Source organism: Ranitomeya variabilis, chromosome 5 (genome assembly GCF_051348905.1).
Source record: "Ranitomeya variabilis isolate aRanVar5 chromosome 5, aRanVar5.hap1, whole genome shotgun sequence".
NCBI lineage: Eukaryota > Metazoa > Chordata > Amphibia > Anura > Dendrobatidae > Ranitomeya > Ranitomeya variabilis.
Genome location: NC_135236.1, coordinates 519,940,973 through 519,946,972, shown reverse-complemented (window position 1 = coordinate 519,946,972; position 6,000 = coordinate 519,940,973).

Here is a 6,000-nt window from a genome sequence, read left to right as displayed (position 1 = left end):
TACAAATGCAGCATTACTGCTGTACAAGGTGGCTGTTATACATACAAACGCCTCGGGGGGGGACAGGTTCCCTTTAATTTCAGTTGTTGTGTCTGTGTGGCATTTGCAGGACACGATGCCGGCTACACAGCAGGGAAACAGCTGGCATTACTGAACCCCACTGACACACTGGCTGGTGTTTTTCTCTGTGCAGCCAGCACTTCCGAGCACCAACTGGCGGTGTTAGAGCCCAGGGACAGCAGGAGGAGGAGAGGGAGCAGAGTGTAGGCCGAAGCCTGCACTGGAGGCAGTTTTAGGTCTGTTGTGTCTGCGTGGCGTTTGCAGGACACGATGCAGGCTACACAGCAGGGGAACTGCAGGCGTTACTGAACCCCAGTGACACATTGGCTGGTGCTTTTCTCTGTGCAGCCAGCACTTCCGAGCACCAACTGGCGGTGTTAGAGCCCAGGGTCAGCAGGAGGAGCCGAGTGTAAGCTGAGGCCTACTTGGAGCAAGTTGAAAGGGAATTTTTAAACCCCCCCCCCAGGCGTTTGTTGCTGAAAGAGCCAACTTGTTCATCACAAATGCTGCAAAAGGAAAGGGTGGCTCTTTTAATTATGCTCCTTGCAAACGCCGAACTAAACACTTATAAAATGTGTCCCCTGATACCGTGAAATCATCCCGGAGGTGGGACTTTCCTTCGTGGTGTGGCGCAGCACAGACGTTATTCCTACCCCCTTGGCGGCGTGCGCCGCATCCTCAGCGTTGTTGGAATCTGTCACCGAGCCTGCGCTGTTATGTTCAACCTCGGTCATGCGCAGTTAGCGCTGCCCGTCTTCTGACATCACTTGGTGTCAGGCGGGCTGTGCCTGTGCGGTCGCGCTGTCCGGGATCCCACCTCGCTGTGTCGTCTAATATAATCACTTTGCGGGCCTGGGATCCATGGGCATGCGCAGTGCATATCTTTGCCTCTCACTCATCTACTTTCGGCTTCTTCAGACTGTGCGGCGTCACGGCCGTGGCATGCTATTAGGGATCAGCTGACGTTGCACAGTCTGAAGAACACGGAGGGAGATGAGTGAGAGCCTGAGGTGAAGATATGCACTGCGCATGCCCATGGGTCCCAGGCCCGCAGTATGATGAAATCAGAAGACACTGCGAGGCGGGATCTCGGCCAGCGCGGCCGCACAGGCCCAGTCCACCTGACACCAAATGATATCAGAAGACGGGCAGCGCAAACAGCGCATGGCCAAGGTTGAACATAACAGCGCCGGCTCGATGACAGATTCCAACAATGCTGAGGATGCGGCGCACGCCGTCAAGGGGGTAGGAATAATGTCTGTGCTGTGCCCCACCACGAAGGAAAGTCCCACCTCCGGGACGGTTTTACGGTATCAGTGGACACATTTTATAAGTGTTAAGTTCTGCGTGTGCAAGGAGCTAAACTAAAAGAGGTACCTTTTCCTTGTGCCGCATAACTGATGCACAAGGTGGCTCTTTCAGTAACAAACGCCTAGGGGGGGGGACAGGTTCCCTTAAATTTCAGTTGTTGTGTCAGCGTGTTGGTCGCAGGACACGTTGCCGGCTACACAGCTGGGGATCAGCTGGCGTTACTGAACCCCAATAACAGAGGAGCGACTGTTGACTGTGCAGACAGCAATTCTGGGCAGCAACTGGCGGTGTTGAAGCCCAGGGACAGCAGGAGGAGCAGGCTTGAGGTATTACCGGCTGAACAGCAGGGGAGCAGCTGGCGTTACTGAACCCCAATAACAGAGGAGCGACTGTTGACTGTGCAGACAGCACTTCCGGGCAGCAACTGGCGGTGTTGAAGCCCAGGGACAGCAGGAGGAGCAGGCGGGAGGTATTGCCGCAACACAGCAGGGGAGCAGCTGGCGTTACTGAACCCCAATAACAGACTAGCGACTGTTGACTGTGCAGACAGCACTTCCGGGCAGCAACTGGCGGTGTTGAAGCCCAGGGACAGCAGGAGGAGCAGGCGGGAGGTATTGCCGCAACATAGCAGGGGAGCAGCTGACGTTACTGAACCCCAATAACAGAAGAGCGTCTGTTGACTGTGCAGACAGCACTTCCGGGCAGCAACTGGCGGTGTTGAAGCCCAGGGACAGCAGGAGGAGCAGAGGAACAGAGTGTAGGCCAAAGCCTGATTGGAGCAAGTTGAAAGGGAACCTTTAACCCCCCCAAGGCGTTTGCAGCTGAAAGAGCCATCTTGTGCAGCACTAAGGATGCAAAAGGAAAAGGTGGCTCTTTTAATTATGCTCCTTGCAAACACAGAACTAAACACTTATAAAATGTGTCCCCTGATACCGTGAGACCGTCCCGGAGGTGGGACTTTCCTTCGTAATGGGACGCAGCACAGCCGTCATTCCTACCCCCTTGGTGCCGTGCGCCGCCTCCTCAGCGTTGTTTGAATCTGTCCCTGAGCCTGCGCTGTTATGTTATCCTTTGGCCATGCACACTTAGCGCTGCCCATCTTCTGACATCACTTAGGTGTCACGCTGGCAGGGCCTGTGCGGCCACGCTGCCCGAGATCCCACCTCGCAGTGTCATCTAATGTAATCCCACTGCGGGCCTGGGATCCTTGGGCATGCGCAGTGCATATCCTCGCCTCTCACTCCCCTCCTTCCGGCTTCTTCAGACTGTGCGGTGTCACGGCCGTGGCATGCTATTAGGGATCAGCTGACAGCACACAGTCTGAAGAAGGCGGAGGGAGATGAGTGAGAGCCTGAGGTGAAGATATGCACTGCGCATGCCCATGGATCCCAGGCACGTAGTGTGATTAAATCAGAAGACACTGTGAGGCGGGATCTCAGCCAGCGCGGCCGCACAGGCGCAGCCAGCCTGACACCAAATGATGTCAGAAGACGGGCAGCGCTAAGTGTGCATGGCCAAGGGATAACATAACAGCGCAGGCTCCGGCACAGATTCAAACAACGCTGAGGAGGCGGCGCACGGCACACCAAGGGGGTAGGAATGACGGCTGTGCTGCGTCCCATTACGAAGGAAAGTCCCACCTCCAGGACGGTTTTACGGTATCAGTGGACACATTTTATGAGTGTTAAGTTCTGCGTGTGCAAGGAGCTAAACTAAAAGAGCTACCTTTTCCTTGTGCAGCATTACTGCTGCACAAGGTGGCTCTTTCAGTAACAAACGCCTGGGGGGGGACAGGTTCCCTTAAATTTCAGTTGTTGTGTCAGCGTGGCAGTCACAGGACACATTGCCGGCTACACAGCTGGGGATCAGCTGATGTTACTGAAACCCAATAACACTGGGTCGTATGTTTTGACTGTGCAGACGGCACTTCTGAGCCTCAACTGGTGGTGTTGGAGCCCAGGAATTACAGTTCAGGTGGTAGATAGATGAACACAACAGGAGACCTGGATACTGTAGACACCCAATTATTTAATCAGGAAGAGGAGTGGCAAATTCCTGCGAGATCCAGGCCTGGTTCATTTTCAGAAAAGTAAGCCGGTCAATGTTATCGGAGGATAGTCGCATGTGACGGTCTGTTAGTACACCACCTGCAGCACTAAAGACGCGTTCCGATAATACACTAGCCGCAGGGCAAGCCAGCACCTCCAATGCATAGTGGCTTAGCTCTGGCCATGTATCCAGCTTAGAGACCCAAAACTTGAAAGGGGAAGAACCGTCTGGGAGTACAGTAAGAGGGCAAGACATGTAGTCTGTCACCATCTGACGGAACCGTTGCCTCCTGTTGACTGGAGCCGCCTGTGATGGTGTAGACATTTGTGGCAGGCACAGAAAACTGTGCCACAGTTGGGCCATGCTGGTCTTGCCTTGGGCAGAGGCACTGCTTCTGCTCCCTCTTTGTGCAGAGCATCCTCCACTGCCTCGACGCACTGAGCTGCTTTGTAAAGCACTAGCAGCACTGCTCTCAGTTGGACTGGAGAAGATGATGGAATTCACCAGTGTGTCTTGGTACTCCCGCATTTTACGCTCCCGGTTCAACGGTGTGATGAGGCTTTGTAAGTTGTCCCGGTAGCGAGGATCTAGGAGGGTGTACACCCAATAATCAGCCATGTTGAGAATGTGGGCGATGCGGCGGTCGTTTCTCAGGCACTGCAGCATGTAATCAACCATGTGCTGCAGACTGCCAACTGGCCAAGAAACGCTGTCCCCTGCTTGAGGCGTGATCTCTGCCTGCTCTTCATCACCCCACCCTCGCTATACACACTGACTACTGGACAATTGTGTAACTCCCTCCTCTGGACAGATGTCTTCCTCCTCCATTGACTCCTCCTCATCCTCCTCACAAAGTGTACCCTGCCTACGCCTTTTTTGAGGAACCACGTAGCGCTGACTGTCCAGAAGCTGATGGAAAAGGTGACTCCTCATCCTCCACCTCTTCCACAACATCATGCCTTAGCGCTTGCAGTGTTTGTTGAAGCAGGCAGATAAGGGGGACAGTCATGCTGACTAGTGCATCATCTGCACTCGCCATCCGCGTGGAATAATCGAAGGGACACCTGGCAGACGTCCTTCATAGTGGCCCACTCTGTGGTTGTGAAGTCTGAACGGCGCGGAGTGCGAATTCTTTGCGCCTGATGCAGCTGGCACTCCATTACTGCTTGCTGCTGCTCACACAACCGCTCCAACATATGTAACGTGGAATTCCACCTGGTTGGTAGGTCACATATGATGCGATGTTCCGGAAGGCGGAATCGGCGCTGCAGAGCTGCAATGCACGATCTTGCCGTGCTGGAACACCGCAAGTGAGCACACTCTAGGCGGACCTTGTGCAGCAGTGCATCAAGATCTGGATAGTCCCTCAAAAAACTCTGAACGACCAAGTTGAGCACATGTGCCAGACATGGGATGTGAGTGAGGTTGCCGAGGCCCAGAGCTGCCACCAGATTTTGGCCATTGTCACACACTACCATGCCTGGCTGGAGATTTGCTGGCACAAACCACACATCGCTCTCCTGCTTGATGGCATTCCAGAGCTCCTGTGCTGTGTGGCTTCGATTCCCCAAAGAAATTAATTTCAATGGAATGGCCGCCTTTTCTCCCATGCCTGTACTACCGATGGCTGTAGACTGGGCTGGGAGTGTGAGGATGACTGGGAACGTGGTGCTGTGGGTGGAATTACAGTGGGTCTCTGGACAACAGTGCCAGAGGTTCTTCCATGGCGATCCTGGGAGGAAGCCTAACCAGCTGTTTGTGAGATGGAGGAAGAGGCAACACGAGCTGAAGAGGTGGTAGCTGCCGCTGTTGGTTGGCCTAGGTCTTCAGTGTGTTTTTGTAACTCCACCGCGTGCCTGGTCCGCACATGTTTCCACATATTTGAGGTATTGAGGTTGCTGACATTTCTCCCTCTTTTGACTTTCTGATGACACACATTGCATTTGACAAAGCAAATGTCATCTGCAACTGTGTCAAAAAAGGACCAGGCACTGCAAGTCTTGGGAGCGCCCTTTTTGGCTTTTGGAAGAGGCATGCTCCTAACGGGTGCCGAAGTGGAGGCTACAGGCTCCGCAGTCTTCCCCCTCCCTCTCCCTCTTTGGCCCGTTTGGGGAATCTCTTCCTCAGAGCTGCTCCCACAACCTTCCTGTTCCTCACGCCACGATGGGTCAAGGACCTCATCATCTACACTACCCTCTTCCACCAACTGCTCCTCCTGGGAAGTCTCGGCAGCACAGCACGCACCAGAAAGTGGCACCTGAGTGTCATCATCAGATGCGTACTGCGGTGTGGTGACCAGAGGCACTGGCCCGCCAGCCTCTTCAGAGTCAGAGAGACAAAGCTGTTGGGCATCACTGCACACTGCCTCTTCTTCCATTTCTCCAATGCTGCTTGGCTGGCCCCCTGTTCCCAAGCCAAGAGATTCAGAGAACAGAAGTAGAGATGGCTCCTGTCCTGGGTTCTCTGACTGCCTGGGCAATTTGACAGGTGGTGAAGAGACAGATGGGTGCTCTCCAGTTCTCTGTGCCTGAGAGGATGTGGCGCTAATTGAAGTCGATGCGTTAGCTGCCATCCATTCGA